This window comes from Lissotriton vulgaris, chromosome 9 (assembly GCF_964263255.1).
Source record: "Lissotriton vulgaris chromosome 9, aLisVul1.2, whole genome shotgun sequence".
In the NCBI taxonomy this organism is placed as follows: Eukaryota; Metazoa; Chordata; class Amphibia; order Caudata; family Salamandridae; genus Lissotriton; species Lissotriton vulgaris.
The window spans coordinates 314,000,872-314,018,705 of record NC_141697.1 but is presented as its reverse complement, the minus strand read 5'-3'; positions in this window follow the sequence as shown (position 1 = coordinate 314,018,705).

Below are 17,834 nucleotides of genomic sequence, written 5' to 3'. Positions count from 1 at the left end.
ACCACGCACTGTGCAGTGTTCCATTTCATGGCACGCGTGCAGTGTATCCTTTCACAGCAGTATACCCTCTCACAGTGGACACAATGACGGTTTAGTCTAGACAGCCAATCCAGACACTGCATTAGCAGCACCAGAATTGGAAAGAGCAGAGATGCCCCCGCCCATTAGGAGACCGGGGGGCCGGGGGCTGCTGCATGAAGCAAGCAACTCTCGGTCCCTCCCTTTCCTAAGGGGGAAGGCAGTGGCTAGTAGTGCGCATGTTTGGGCTGGGAGTAAAAATGAACATGCGTACTTCTGCTGCCTGCACTCAGTAACAACTGCTTGTTGTCTGTCAGTCACCACCAAGTGGGCGTGGTGGCCCAGTCAGGTGGCGGCCCGGAACTGACAGCCGCTCGACGCGACATGAGTTATTTCAACACAATCAGATTAAGTAAAACAAGATTAAACAAATTTGGAATGGGCCCTGGGCCAGGGGGGCATGTGGCATTAGTCGCACCGCCACTGCTCATCACAACCCAGACTCTCCCATCCACCAACTACATCCTACCCAGAGACCTCAAGTTCCACCTTGACAACCTCAGTGACCAGAACACCACCCCCCTCCTAGGGAACCTCACCAACATTGGACTCAAGAAGCTAGTCACTGCACCACATACAAATGCTCAAGCCCAGCTTTTCCACCAGCCGGAACTTTAACTACAGCACAGGACTCTCCTGTACCCACCATCATTGTTTACATTACGCCTTCACCACACCCACTGTACACCATTCCCATCATTGCTCACCAGTCGCAGTTGGATCAAGGCCACCAAAGAAATTCCCGTCAACTCCCTCAGCAAAACCACTCCGCCAATGCTTATAGTCAGCAACAACAAAGTGCACAACCTCCACCAATGGATCGCCAACTGCGCCGACACCCTGGCACCCCTCAAGAACAGACAAGGAAAACAACACTCCAAGAAGGCCAACTCATTCACTCCAACCCTCCACTAGTCCTGCCCCACATGCAGATGTTTCGAGAAGAGATGGAGCCAAAACATCAATAAACTCTGCGACACGGTTACCCTTGCACCACAGCACAAGTGTGCCTGCATTGGCATATGGCAACCATTGAGCGTCAACGCAGAGGGAAGACACAGGGGGCTTACTCATGAGGTCCTTCTCACAGTTTCAAACCACTGGTGTGTTTTTGACGTACTTGCAGCGTGATTCTAGCACTGCATTGCACCGTATTTACAAAATGACTCATCTAGGCATATGCATGACCTTGTGAATCCATGTGCCACATTATACCTGCATCAGGCATGATGTATGCAGGGTGGACGTTCCCACGCGACAAAGCCTCAAATGAGTGGCACAGTGAAATCCATCTGATTTCACTGCATCAATTGTAGGACGCCACTGTGTCAGTACTGCACAACTGCCTCATGGCAGGCATAAGGGTGATGCAGTGTCACAGAGATAGTCTGGCCACGTGCATTGCTGGAGTGGCGTCAAGCTTGTGACACAACTGCAGCAATGTGTGACTTTAGGGCTGACATATACGTCTGGATTCCAGACGTTTCTGTCATTAATTGCAACAAGGATCACTGTACAGTGAATATAGCGCATCCATGGTGTCACAAGGTGGGCATAGTGAAAAGTGTCGCAAAGTTGTTTTTGTCACAGCGATGTAACACTTTTCATGAATGAGGCCCATGAATTTTCCCTATCCTATTGATGGTGTTCATTCCTGCCCTGTAGTTTTGTTGCAGGGAAGCACAGCAACATTCCTTGCAGTGCAGTCCAGCTACAAAACCATCTGAAATGAGGCCCCAAGTATTTTCACCATTTTTAAAATCATCTATATTAGGGTCTTAAAAAACTGCCTCGAACTGGTGTTAGGGGCAGTTTTTTTGGTTTTGCATCATACATGGAATTCCTTGTAAATATCGCATAGTGGGGTTAGTAGCAGTTTTTGCCCAGGAACGCCTGCCTTGCATCTAATTTTCGTTATGTCTTGCTACCAGAAGTTAACTGGGGTTAGCGTCAACTCATATATACTGCGATAAAAAAATAAGCTTGCATAACGTATACTTTTTTACGCTAGGCGATGTTAACTCCTTGTACATATGCCCCTCCATCCCTGATATACAACTAAAGTAAGCCAATAAATTCCGTAGCTCGATGAAGGTATACTGGCAAACTCCATAAAGGTGATGCTGAAAAAACCACAGTTAGGACTCCTATCTAATGATAGAAACATGGACTCTCTAACTACTAAAATCATATTGTGTTGTTGTCAGGTCTCAATCAATTACCAGCTTTGAAAATTTTAAAAAGATGGATTAGGATAGCCAAAGAAAACAAAAGAGGTTTTCTGTGCAAAATTAATTTAGTGACTGTCGTGCATAATATGTTTCTTCGTAAGGAGATAGTAATGAACTGTGATAAATACTGAAAATGTGCAGGTCTTTTTTGTGAATGCAAATCGGCATGGCTTACATAGCAATGGTAGATTTTTTAAGGGAGTTTCACAAATTAATTGATTAAGATCATTTTATTTTTGCTTTAATTTTTTAAAGGTTTTCATGATTTTACCTCTGCGATTTCTATTGGTAATACAAATGCATCACAACAGTGGAGAAGTTTGGCTCAATGATTAGAGTGGTAGACCCTGATGCAGAGGTCTAGCCTGGGACCAGGGTTCAATTCCCCACCTTGGCGGGTCTTGGGCTCAAAATTCCACGGACCTGATAATTCTTGCCTCGGTGCCTATTCCAATCATGGAGTCCCTCTCTGCAACTCTGGGCAATAGCTTGCTTAATCTCCACAACGGCCCCCACAATGCTAAGGACGCCTGGCCTCCACCTTGGGGGTTCCCAGGAGTGGACGCCTCACAGGGAAAGCCATTATGGGTTCCACAGCGGTATTTGTACAAGCGCCTTGAGACTCTTGTGGGTGAGTAGTGCGCTATACAAGTATCAATTCACAATGATTAAATGCGGAGTAGCTTGTTACATAGCAGCGGCGTACATGCTAATAAGGAAAACGGGCAGTATAATGTAACAGTCATATTGCAGACACTGCGTGTATATAACGTGGTAATAAATAGCTGGTCTGTAGAGCCCATGTGATATACTGAGAAGGCGGGATTTTCGATCTTGCATTTGATTACTCTAGATCTAAATCCCCACTTAGGTCGACTGAATCTTTGTTGCCTGTCATAGAGTAAAAAGCAATCCACTACTAGGTTAAGCAAACCAAAAATTGGCACGACTCTGAAGAACCACTTACCACGAATACGTTTTAAAGTTTTATTATAAAGCCAAAGATAACTGGAGATACAAACATCTCAATAAAAGGTTCATCAGGTATACTGGCACCAAAACAAACATGAATTCTCTGAATGATCTTAGGCGACAAAAGAATATCACCAAAACCAGCTCGAATATCAACAGGTTTACAAGAATAGACACAAGTTGTAATTTAAGCGTCATTTACAAAAGAGAAAATTCAGGTTAGACTGTCCCTACACTAAACTAAGTGACATCCCTACTTAACAGAACCTTAACCTAAAAAGGTGTCAGCTGTGGTGACTTCCAAAGAAGTTCACTCACTTTCCCTTAGTCTCTGATGTAAGTCTGTGCATTGCAGTCATGCCCTCTCTGCCTACCCATCCGCTCTCTAAGGGTCCTCAGGCCATCTGCTCTAACTCCACCCCAGGGTGCTGTCCCTAATAGGAAATCACAATTACAGTTGAAACGCCCCTCAGAGACGCCCCTCACGTACACCTCTCACGTGGTTTCGTTTCTGGCTTTTTCCATACTGAAACTCCTCTGGGCTTCTTGTTAGCGTTGACCTTGCTTCCCAGGCTTCTTCTCGGCCTGCCGGTACCCCCCAGTACATTCCTAACGCCTCCTGTAGGCCTGTGCCTGTCTCCCAGAACAGAGCTCAATTCATCACGCTCTTGATTGGAACCCCTCGCACCTGCAAACAGACACCCATGAATTGGGCCCCAAATTCCGACCTCCAGTTTATCTTTCAGGTCGTAAAACTTCGAACATGGTCGGCAATTTATGCTTAACGAGACCTGAATTTTAACTAGCACATGCAGATCAAAGAAGCAACTTTATCTTTCCAGGCCTACTAAATTACTTTGCAAGAAGCTTGCACTCTGTGAACCTTTATTTCTTAAACTAAAACAAATTCTACCTATTACACTCTGATTATGTGAAACACTTCTACAAACGTTGTGATTTCTAACGCATGATCAATAATATTCTAAATAGTAACAATAATAATAATAATCCATCTTATGTGAACTGCAAAGGCACGTTTTCGTTCTTCATACATTGCCATGAGGCCTGCACATTTCTACGTTTAACAGCATTAGATCCTCTTCTGCAACAGCCACATCATGGAGTCTTAACAGCACTCTAGCATTTCTAAACATTACTACATTAGCTTCACACTCTAAGATATGCATTCTACATTGAATAAACACTCATAAGTATATGTATTACTATATATTTTCGACACTTCTAAATGCTTTAACTAAATTCGTGCACCTAAATTGTAAATATGGTGTACTTATACATTTTTCTCAACTTGCCCTCTCTCAGTTCCCCCCTTTGATGACCCTTAGGGGTCATCACCATTACAGCACTATCATTGAATTAAAATCAAACAGAACTCGTTGCAATGCTCCCTCGTTTTATCATTTCTAGAGCCCTCAGACTCCTGTACTGGTTGTCCTGCATTGCAGCTAGTCTCTTCTCCTGTTCTCTCATGGATCTTTGCAACCTATTTGCCCTATACCATTGGTACAGCCTCACCAACCCCCACAATATGATTACACAGATCACTATTATGATGATAGGCTTTAAAATGTACCATATAAAGCTTTTCCCTAGGTTGGCAAACCAACCTCCAACTTTACGCATTCCGTGACCCACTTTTTCCCACACATTTACCCTTGACAGATCTTCAATTTCTTGATGTATCTCAGTGATGTTTCGTATGTACTTCTCAAGAGGTTTTGAATTGTCTGGAATGTAAGTGCAGCATTCCTGGACCTTCAAAGCCTTACAGACTCCGCCCTCTTTAGCTAACAGAACGTCTAGAGCAAGTCGGTTTTGAAGAACCATTGCCCTCATCGATTGCATCTCTCCCTCCACCAGCATTAAAGATCTAGCAGTACTGGCAGATAATCTATCTACAACTGTTGCCAATCTCCTGATCTTGACATCATTCAGTATTAACCCCAGAAGAGGGAACATAGCGCCGAATACATCTCCAACTACCTTGGCATCGCCTACATCCCTACTCCCTCTGGCCTGAGCTTTTCCCTCTATGATTTCTAAATCCTTAGCATGATATATTTTGGGGAAGACAATTGCCAAATAACATGAACCATACCAATTGTCTGGCAGCTTCACGTAGGCATTCCTTCCACAGACAAAATACACATTTGGGATCACCTGCATTCCCTTTAAGAAATCTTTCGTGTAGTATTCTAATTGGAAGGCATGTTCACAGCTTACTTCTCCCACAAACACATTTTCATAGTAGGTCTTACCCCTATATATACATAGCTTCCCTTTTTGTGTTCGATCTAAAGCCATTGGACCGTTACTACCCTTTCTTTTGTGTGACTTTTCCTCCTCGGTCCAATCTGTTTTCCATTGGCCAGAAGCCTTTAGAATCTTCTGCCTCCTGTATCGATCATCCACCTGCCCTATAAACTTTTTCTCAATTTCTGATACCTTGCAAGTCAGATTATTTCTTCGGGCATGTGAAGTATCTAAAGTTTTCCAAGGAATGAAAAATGTCCCTAATCGATCCTCGCTTTTATAATAGTCCCATTTATTCATGTGCTTGTAAGCTGGGACTTCTGGTAACACTGCATCAAAATTTGAAAAGTAGTATTCAAAGCTATCTCGTCCATAAAATATACTAAGCAACAAACTACATGTAATCCCATAAGTCAATGGGAGATGATGGTACCTAATACCTTCGTCTACAGAGGCTGGTAACTGCATACAGACGTAGCAGTCTTTCGCCTCCATAGCGTCAATGTATTCATACAGCAGTTTGGCATAAGCGTTTGATTTAAAGTTTCCCTGTGACTCATCTACGTGTAACCTACGAGCTTCTGCTGCTAGTAAAGCCTTCTCCTGTATTGCATTGTCCTCCTTTTTACTAGCAGTAGTAGGTTTTGATGTTACTACAACCTTTGCTTCTGTTGCTTTTGTTTCGCTTTCATGTCCCACTATATATGATATAGTAACCACTAAAACTATAAGAAGAATTACTCCCGCTAAAAGTGTACCTATTATAAATTTCGCTTTGCGGTTCGAGTTGCCGGCCTCCATGTTCTCCAGACAGTGTAGCTTTTAGTCTCTTTTCCAATGCAAGTCTTTTCTCTTTATTTCTTCAACAGTCTCTTTTTGTTCATTCAGTCTTTCTTGAACTACACCTCAGGAAGCTGGCAATCTCTTTTTGAAATCAGTCCTTTGAACCGCAACAACAGACAACCCTAGCCCTTCTCCGTCAACTAAATGGAAAGGTCCCTAAATTTTTTCTTCTTCCACTTGGCGCTAGGTTTTCTTCTCAATCTTGCTTATTTACAAAAGTCTTTAGGTGTCTACGATCACCCGCGTTCCAGCAGCTCTAATCATGTATTCTAACAGTTCTAGTCGAAGAATGGTCTCCTCGAGTACTGATACTGTTGTGCCAAAAGTCAGAAATTCTACTCTGTTTAAAACCAGTTCTCTTATTCTGCTCAGGTAAGGAGGATTGGGAATAGTGAGTGTCAGCAACCCTTCAGCTTCAACTCCAGGCACTAACAACACCACTTCTAGCTTTATGATGGGGTCAGTGCTGGTCACTGTCACTTCCCTCACCCTCCCGGATCTCTGTGCACAAGACATCTGCTGCCAGGTAGGTCCACTCAGGAGTGGCGTATCTTCTGCAGGGCACACGCACTCTCCTTGATCTCCTTGGACCCTCCGCTTCTGGAGTCTGTGCACCTTCGTCCAGGTCTGTGTCTTCGGATATAGGAGCAAGGGTTCTCTCTGGAGTTGACTTCAAGCTCGGCCTCTTCCTTCTTTCAGGCCAACTGGTCTCTACACGCCTTGCTCTCCTGCTTCTTGTCCTCACACCCGACTTTTGATCAGTGTCTGTTTCGTACTCACAGCTACTTTCTCCTTCTGTGGCAACGTCAGTTTCACTGTCGTCTTGTCCTTCTTCCACTTGGTCTGACCCGCTCCCAGCTTCCTCCAACACCCCCACAGCTTGGCTGGTCCCCTCTATCGATTCTTCGTCCACAGATGGATTTTCATCCGAGAGAGGAGCTGTTTCTTCCAGGGGTGCTGGAACTCTCTGCGTATGGGAGGCGTGTATCCAATTGGGCAGCCCTCCGACCTTAACAGCAGTATTCGATGTTAAAATGATCTGGTAGGGTCCTCGCCAACGCACGTCTAAGCAATTCTTTCTGACGTGCTTCTTCACCACGACCCAATCACCAGGGCACAGGTTGTGGCACAAGTCTTGGGACGATGGGACTTCAGCAGCCTGCACCTGAAGAGACACAGAATGAATGGCATCAGAAAGTCCCTTGCAATAATCCAGGATCAGATCATCTGTGATATTCAACAAAGCTGCAGTTGGAACTGATGGCAGTCTCATTGCCCTCCCCATTAAAATTTCATGTGGAGAGAGACCTGTTCTCCTGTCTGGTGTGCTACGTATGCTCATAAGTACTAATGGCAGCGCATCAGGCCAGCTCAAAGATGTCGATGAACACACTTTGGCAATCCGGGACTTTATCGTCCCATTGATCTGCTCCACAATTCCTGAAGCTTCTGGTCGATAATTACAGTGCAGCTTCTGATCAATATTCAAGGCTGAGCAGAGCATCTTCACAATTTCGCTGTTGAAATGTGTTCCCCTATCTGATTCCAAAGAGGCCGGCACCCCGAACCGCGGTATTAACTCCCTAAGCAATAACTTGGCTACTGTGAGTGTGTCACACCTGCGTGTAGGGTAAGCCTCGACCCATCTGGAAAATATGCAGACAACCACCAGAACATATCTGAGGCGGTTACATTTTGGCATTTCAATGAACTCTAGTTGCATCCGATTAAATGGACCCCCAGACCTCCCTATGTGACTCAACGTGACTGGTGTTCTCTTTCCTACATTCAGCTGTTGGCAGGTTACACATCGCTGACACACTGCTTCTGCGTCTACTCTAAACTTAGGATTATACCAGGTCTGTTTAAATACCCGAAGCATAGCATCTCTGCCTAGGTGTACCGGACCATGTATCTGTCTCGCCATTGGACTCACTAACTCATTTGGTAACACTGCCCTTCCATCTGCTGAAACCCAAAAATCCATTTCACTCTTTACACAACCTGCGGTTTCCCATGTCTTTTTCTCAAAGTCTGTTGCATTTTCTTGTATGCCTTTTAAATCATCCCAGGTGTCTACAGTTTCCAGCATCATAGTTAACTCTGTCTTTTCCTGTGTCCCACCCACTTCTACCTCTGTGAAAGAGTATCCTTGCTCTGCACAGTAACGCGTGCGTATCTGTTTCCCTGGGACACAAAATCAGTACCTTTGGTATGGGCTGCACATTTAACAACGGCAATAGCTGCCGTACCTTGCAATGCTTCTAACAACAGTCGTACAAATTCCCCATTTCGAATAGGTGATCCTGAAGAAGTCATGTAACCTCTTTGAGACCACAATTGCCCATAGTCATGAACTACCCCGAAACCATATTGGCTGTCGGTGTAAATGGTGACTCGAATTTTGCTGCCTGCTATAAAGGCGCGGGTCAATGCAATGATTTCAGCTACCTGAGCGGAGTGTACTCCTTCCAGGCAAGCGGCTTCCACAACTCCAGTAATGGTACAAACAGCATAAGCTGCTCTCAACTGACCAATATTGTCTCTTACACATGAGCCATCGACAAAGAAAATTTCATCAGGGTCCGTCAACGGCTCATCTACGATATCTGGTCTCGGTTTGGTGCATAGTTCAGTCACATCAAGGCAATCGTGATCTTCACATTCTTCATCTTCTATGTCATTTGGAAGTGGCATCAAAGTAGCAGGATTCAAAACAGAGCATCTCTTAAGGGTCACGTTCTCCGCAGCAAGAATGACTTGCTTGTAGCGCGTGAGCCTGCTATTTGTCAAATGCTGTGTCTTGGTCCTGGTCATTAACAGCTCCACAGAATGAGGTACATACACCACTAACTGGTGTCCCATTACAATGCTTTCACACCTCTCAATGCTGACACCCGTTGCAGCAATGGATTTGAGACATCCGGGCAACGCTGAGGCTACTGGATCTAAAGTAGCCGAGAAGTATGCTACTGGTCTACGGGCATTTCCATGAATTTGGGCTAAAACCGACAAAGCACAACCTTCTCTTTCACAGCAGTAAAGTAAGAATGGTTTTTCGTAGTCTGGCATTCCCAGAGCAGGAGCACGACACAAGTCCTCTCTCAGCTGTAAGAATGCCATCAAACAGTCCTTGTCCCATGGTACCGGATCACTCACCTCCTTGTGCGTCAGTTTTTGTAAGGGCTTTGCTTTCAGGGAAAAGTTAGCTATCCACTGTCGGCAATACCCAACCATTCCTAGGAACATCCTGACCTCTCTCTGTGTCGTGGGCGAATTCATTTTCATGATCGCCTCTATTCTGTCTGGTGACACCTTCCGTTTCCCTTTTTCGATTCGATGACCCAAGTACTGTACTTCTGTCAGACAGTACTGTAATTTGCTCGGAGACACCTTGTGTCCATTCTCAGCTAAATGGTTCAGCAAGGTGATGGTGTCTATTTTACAAGCTTCCTCTGTTTCTGACGCAACAAGTAGGTCGTCTATGTACTGGACTAGAACCGAGTTCTGTGGCAGTACTAGACTTTCGAGATTTTTCTTCAGCAGCTGGTTAAAAATCAATGGGCTTTCTGTATACCCCTGTGGGATACGACACCATGTTAATACACGATTTTCCAGCTTAAATGCGAAAAGAAATTGGCTCTCTTCATCTAATGAGATTGAAAAGAAGGCCTGGCAAAGGTCTATCACTGTGAACCACTCAGCTTGGAATGCTATCAGAAACAATATCACTGATGGATTCGGTACCACTGGACAACACGAAACAACTATGTTATTAATCTTTCGGAGGTCCTGCACTATTCTGAATTTCCCACTAGGTTTCTGCAAACCCATAATCGGGGAGTTACATGGACTACCCACGATTTCTTTCAGTATTCCCTGTTTAATCATGGAGTCGATCACGGGCTTTATTCCTGCAATTGTCTCCGGAGTCAATTTGTATTGAGGCGTTCTTGGATATTCAACATTTGGTTTTACCATGATTTTCACTGGCTCCACTCCTTTGATCAGTCCTATCTCTTCCCCAGTGAAATCCCACACTTCAGAAGACACCGTATCTCTTAAATCCCAAGGGAGCTCTTCCACCGTCAAGGTAGGATACAGCTCTATGCATACCTTCGAATTTGCAACCTTAAAGGTGGCATCATCGTCGTTAGTCTGTACTTCCACTCCCTGAGGTGTGCAGTATATTGTGCAATTTAATTTACACAGCAAGTCTCTTCCTAACAGACACACAGGGCTAGAATCGCATACTACAAACTGATGTTCATCACTGTATTTTCCTATTCGCACTAGTACTGGATCCGTCAAAGGACTAGTCATTCTTCTATTTGCGACTCCTACCACTTGAATGGTTTCCCCTGACATTGGCAGATCCGGAACCACTGCTGATCTCAGAGTAGATCGAGTGGCCCCCGTGTCCACCAAGAAGGTCATAGGACACCCTGCTACTTCTGCCTCTACATATGGTCCCCTTTGGTCCACCTCTAGGACTGCCCCGAGGGTACAGTCCTCTGTTCTACTCACACGCTGTCCAGTCAACGGATCAACATAGTAACACTCCTCTCCTCCTACAAAAAGTAGCATCTGTCTATAGGTCTTTCCCCCTGTCGCTATTCTGGGTGGTTGAGGGAACTGGGCTCGAGGAGCTGAGGTCCCCCCTTTGATCACCTTACTCTTGGGTATTGTCGTCCCTTTTACTGGGCTGCTCTGAGCTACGTCTTCCTCTATTTCTAGTTCTCCATTTTCAGGGTTATAGGGGCACTCGCGTTTCCAATGTCCCACCTGGTGACACTGGTGACATGTCGTCTTTTTCAAGGTAGCCAGATCTACTCTAGGTCTCGGATTTTCCTCATTGTCCCTATTCTGATTATTCGACCTCCTTCCCATGGTCCTTGTTCCCTGTTGCTGCTGTCCACCCTTTCCAGCCGACTGCATCTGAACCAACATCAGCTTTTCCTTAAGTTTTTTTGCTTTAGAATCAATTTCATCACTACAATACCTTGCATATCTTAGAATTTCATCTAACGGTTTATTTTGCCAACAAATTAAATGTTGCTGTATCATCAAGCAAATATCAGGTCTCAATCCCAAAACAAATTTTGACACAAACTGTCCTATGTCTTTGGGATCCATTACATCTAGTCCACTGTATTGTTTGAATGTTTTCAATAGTCTCTCATAATATTCATGGACTGTCTCTTTGGGTTCCTGCCTAGTTCGATCTATTTTCACCCAATCTATGTCCTGTGGTGGCACCTTATCTTTCAGCCATGTCATTACCCTTTCATATTTCTCCATGACTCTTTCAGAGGGTCCATTGGTCTGAGAATCCCTCTCTGGTTCAGATGCGGGCCATTCTACGCTAACCTTGCATGCAGTCCATAAGTCTCCTGGAACTACGATATCAAATAGGGTGTTTAAATCAATCCACAGTACTTTAGAGATTTTTACAAACCTCTCTAGCTGCTTATACCACTCCACGGGGTTCTCTCTCAGTTTAGGAAAGGAATTGGTAAATGCAGCTAAATCTCCCCTACTCCATGGCACATGCACATAGCTCCCATTCGCTACTTCTCACAAAGGGTAAGCTTCCATTCTCTGTAGCCCTCCCCCCGGGGACATCACAATTGGGCTCCGCCTGACAGTCCATTTCTTGGACCACCTTTCTTCCCACTTGTCAAGATCCCTCCATGTCCTTATTCCTGTTATCAGTTCTCTTATGTGTGTTTTCAATCCAATTGTTCTCCTCTCTTCGAGGTCCTGATCTGAATAATGCAACCTATGGTTACCCTGTAAATCCTTCGTTCTCGACAAGTCTACCATGTACTTGTCTGCTAATTCCGATAATTTCTCATGTACTGCTCTCGCTTTCCGAGTGATATCCTTTGCTATGAACAGTACCTCATCTTGCTCGTACATGTCAATCCTCTCTAAAGGTAACGTGCCATCTATTATCTCCTCCAAGTCAGATTTTAAACTGGTCACATCTAGTCTTCTGGCTTTTATCTCAGCTGTCAATGAGTGATTTTTAGAGGGTCCATTGACATCTCTCCCATCCCAGCTCCGAGCCCTTCGCCTGGGCTCAGGCGAGTTATGGGGAGTCCTCCCATGTTCCCATCTTTCGAGGTCCCATGCAGTTCCATCCCCTCTTGGCATGTGATGAAATGATACTCTATTTCCCACAGTCTCACTCTGTCTATTCTGCTCGGTCTCCCTAAATGCATGATAAGACCTTCCATTGTTTCCCCCGCTTTCGCAGTGTCCTTGCTGTCTGGTATCACTCAACACATGGTAAGACCCTTCGCAACTCCCCATGTTCCCGCGATCCCAGTGTTGTCTACTATCGCCAGGTACATGGTGAGTGCACTTAAAACTGTCTCTGTACTCTTGTGTCCTTCGGTCTCCCTCGCTGTGAATGAGACGAGACACCCTTCCACACTCTGCACTTCTATCCTCTTGCTCCTGTCCATTTCCATTAAGGAAATGACGTGTAGCCCCTCTATTCTCCTGACTATTGCCATCGCATTCCTGACCGCTTTCACTAGCCCCGCAGTGAGACAATGTTCCATCACCTCGACTTCCCCATTCGGCTTCCGCTCCTGACCTATTACTCTGGGTTCCCGTGTTAGCATCCCACTCTCTCAAGTCAGCCCTCAACTCCTTAAAGGACTTCGGCCGTGGTCCCCTCAGATCCATCGGTCCTCTCGGACCCCCCTGATCTATTATGGGATCCCCGGCTTGATTTAATTGGGTGCTCCAATCTCTTGGTCCTGGCAACTGCCTTCGAGAATTAATCATATTGTTCCTGTTTTCCATTTCTGCTCTCTCCCTGTCTAGCCGTACCTGTTCCTCCTCTCATGCTTTCTCTGGGTCATAAATCGATACTATAGGACCTATAGTAACAGGTACTTGGAGAGCGTCTGGCAATTGATAGGACTTGGCACGCTCCATTTCTGGCACCTTTTGTACCACGAACCTTCCGACTACTCTCTGTACTGGACTAGGCTGAGGTGTTTCCTCCCCTTTGGCGTATTCTCTATCTGCTATAGGGGGTGGTCTATACTCTCCTGTACCAGCCCCATCCCCCCTTTGGAGCTCGGCACCTTCCATCCCTCTATTGTACGGAGGCGGTCTGTCTATCAACAACCTATTTATCAGACTGTCCTCTGTCTCGCTCTCATCATCCTCCTCTGGTGGTCTTTTGTCTCCTGCAACTTCTATTACTGGGTACAGTTTATCTACTTCAATAGTCTGCACTCTCCATTCCTTGGCTTCCTCATCCCATTTGGCGTCTTGCACTGCCCTTACTGATCGTCTCACTCTTTCTTGACGCCTGTTCTGGTTCCTGTCGTGCGTCGCCCTAATCCACGCATTAAGGGCTTCAAACTGTGTTGGTCAGGGCAGAGGTCTTGTTGAGGTCATAACCGCTTTCAACTGGTGCAATACTTCTAATCTAAATGTTCCGTATTTCGGAAACGTCAGTTCCTCGTTCCCCTCTGTAATCTTACTCCACTCAGAAATCCACAGTATAGTATGCAACCCAACATTCGTGGCCATATAATGAGCTGGTGTACCCTCTGGCGGGGCCTCTTCCCCGTCAAAAGATTCTCTCTTTTCTCTCTTAAAGAACGCTCTCAAGCTTTTAAAACACTTCATGATCAAATCTACCAGTTCCCTTAATTCCCTGCACTTGTTTACTTCCTGATGACAATCCGCCAATCCCGGTGCAGTTCTTGCTAACTGGCCTATCACAGCGCGGCTCTTGACAACCGGCCTATCCCAGCGCGGTCTTACACCAACCGGCCTATCACAGCGCGGCTCTCTCTGACGTCACTCGTCTCCCCTTCGCAGCAGATCCCCTCCTTTCTCAGCTCGTATCCCGGTCATGCATGTGTCCCATTCATACTCTGAAAAATGATTACTTCCGACCAAGCGATCACTTTTCTTGACTGTACGCCCACAGTCTAACTGTAATTGTCACCTCAACTGACGAAATGTCTTTCCGTAAACGTCCAGATAATCGCCTTAACTGGTAGGCTACTTACACACAGTAACTTCCGACCAGCGTCCGTTACTCATACACTCACTCTTGCATTCCCCCTATCACGGTCCTGCGGGCGATCAATGGTACCTCATGACCCCCTTCACAACGGTTGACAATTACTCCGGATGTCCGATACACCCGAACCACTTAAGCTCTTCTCTGAACTTAAGATTTTCACCAGGTTGCGCGCGCTCACAACCCTGCCTCAATCACACTACAGGCATTCAACTCCGCATGACATTACAACACAAATACAACACAAAACACCGCAATCTGACAACGCATGATCTTTATTATACTCACTCTCGACCGACTCTGCTGCTTTTCTCGTGCCGTCAGCACCTTCTTCGGCAGGTGATTCTTCTGCTGGTCATCTCTCAATTTCTAGGGGCCTCGGGGTAATCTTAGCCTAGTCTAGGTCACCTTCCTCTAGAAGGCACCCATCCTAATTCTGCTCCCAACTGAGAAGGCGGGATTTTCGATCTTGCATTTGATTACTCTAGATCTAAATCCCCACTTAGGTCGACTGAATCTTTGTTGCCTGTCATAGAGTAAAAAGCAATCCACTACTAGGTTAAGCAAACCAAAAATTGGCACGACTCTGAAGAACCACTTACCACGAATAAGTTTTAAAGTTTTATTATAAAGCCAAAGATAAATGGAGATACAAACATCTCAATAAAAGGTTCATCAGGTATACTGGCACCAAAACAAACATAAATTCTCTGAATGATCTTAGGCGACAAAAGAATATCACCAAAACCAGCTCGAATATCAACAGGTTTACAAGAATAGACACAAGTTGTAATTTAAGCGTCATTTACAAAAGAGAAAATTCAGGTTAGACTGTCCCTACACTAAACTAAGTGACATCCCTACTTAACAGAACCTTAACCTAAAAAGGTGTCAGCCGTGGTGACTTCCAAAGAAGTTCACTCACTTTCCCTTAGTCTCTGATGTAAGTCTGTGCATTGCAGTCATGCCCTCTCTGCCTACCCATCCGCTCTCTAAGGGTCCTCAGGCCATCTGCTCTAACTCCACCCCAGGGTGCTGTCCCTAATACGAAATCACAATTACAGTTGAAACGCCCCTCAGAGACGCCCCTCACGTACACCTCTCACGTGGTTTCGGTTCTGGCTTTTTCCATACTGATACTCCTCTGGGCTTCTTGTTAGCGTTGACCTTGCTTCCCAGGCTTCTTCTCGGTCTGCCGGTACCCCCCAGTACATTCCTGATGCCTCCTCCAGGCCTGTGCCTGTCTCCCAGAACAGAGCTCTATTCATCACTCTCTTGATTGGAACCCCCTCGCACCTGCAAACAGACACCCATGAATTGGGCCCCAAATTCCGACCTCCAGTTTATCTTTCAGGTCGTAAAACTTCGAACATGGTCGGCAATTTATGCTTAACGAGACCTGAATTTTAACTAGCACATGCAGATCAAAGAAGCAACTTTATCTTTCCAGGCCTACTAAATTACTTTGCAAGAAGCTTGCACTCTGTGAACCTTTATTTCTTAAACTAAAACAAATTCTACCTATTACACTCTGATTATGTGAAACACTTCTACAAACGTGATTTCTAACGCATGATCAATAATATTCTAAATAGTAACAATAATAATAATAATCCATCTTATGTGAACTGCAAAGGCACGTTTTCGTTCTTCATACATTGCCATGAGGCCTGCACATTTCTACGTTTAAAAGCATTAGATCCTCTTCTGCAACAGCCACATCATGGAGTCTTAACAGCACTCTAGCATTTCTAAACATTACTACATTAGCTTCACACTCTAAGATATGCATTCTACATTGATTAAACACTCATAAGTATATGTATTACTATATATTTTCGACACTTCTAAATGCTTTAACTAAATTCGTGCATCTAAATTGTAAATATGGTGTACTTATACATTTTTCTCAACTTGCGCTCTCTCAATACTATACGTATAATCGCAGCACAGTAGCAGAACATGAGATTACGATGCAGGAGTTTAAACACTTAACAAAACATCAACACGACAGTTCTCACAGTGAGTTCGCTCACATATCTGACCCCACAGCTGTACCAACAAGGACTGCTCGAACTGCTGTCCCTCCTCAGCAAGTACCGCACGAAATATACAGAAAAAAGCATTCTAGGATATGGGTGTATGGAGGGGGCACTGCGTCAGAAAAGAGAGCAACAGATGTCCGTTTACAACCAAGTTGTGTAAGTCTGGGGCTTAATTGGCAGTGCTAGACTCAGATTTATGCATACCATTAGTCTGTAATTCAGTGACAATTGTGCTCCAGCAGGTAGCAATAGGCTTTTTTTCTTGCAACCGAAGTGCGTCCTCCCTTTGTAGGGCTGTACTTTCAGCCTGCACCCAAGAAATCATTGAGTGCTTCCAGTGGATAAATGGTGGGGATGTGGGGGACTTCTATTGTCGTGTGAAAATTCTCTCAGCCAACTACAAACTCTAAATCCAGGAAGTGGGAAGTAACCCTATGCTTTTTACATCTGCAGTATATTCCCAGGAGGCACACCTCCCAAGTGTGTAGGTCTGGACATTGGGTACAGGTGGATAATACTGATGTGATGCTATGCCAATAAGTATGTAAATCGGGGCAAGCCAAAGCATATGTAGAAGATAGGCGTTTACGCATGCTCACCATGGACAAGCTGCGTCTGAGGTAAGCCCTGTGTATTATGGAAAATTGAAAAAGTTTGAACCTGCCATTGCACGGCACATGTCTGCATCCCTCTAATAAGGCAGCCCATAAGGCAGCCCATAATGTGTCTATGCATGGGCACGGCAAATCCGCCTCCCATCATTGTAGTAAAGTGAGAAGCAGTGCGGACATGGAGAGATTTTGCAAACCAACGTATGAGGTGACCGCCTGCACCTATAACCTGCAAGTATTGTACCTTGAAGTGGGTCGACAGCTCATTGGAAATTTCTCCCCAGTGGTTCACCAGTGTAGCAATCAATGAAATGTGGAACAGGAACTGACCAGGTGGATACCCCTCCTCGTCCATCAGCATCTTATATGAGAGCAGTTCACTGTCTCTTTATAGGTCCCCCAGTGTGTATGCCTGCAGCGTGCCACGTTGTCAGCTCTGCTGAAGTTATTGGTTCATTGGCCCTAAATGTGCTCAGCAATGTCAACACTGGTGCATAGGTAGGCTGTCCTGTTTTCAGTTTCTATTTTTGGTAAATTCTGGTGTTTTTTTTTCAGTTTTTTCAATATCTTAAAAAACAGTTGTTATCAGTGGTTACACATTTTCACGCCACTAAAAACAACAGAAAAAGTGTTTTTCCGGTGTTTATGGAACGTTTTGCTTTTATCATTGCTTGCTTTCTGCACTGAAAAAACATGGTATATAGACAGTGTACGTATA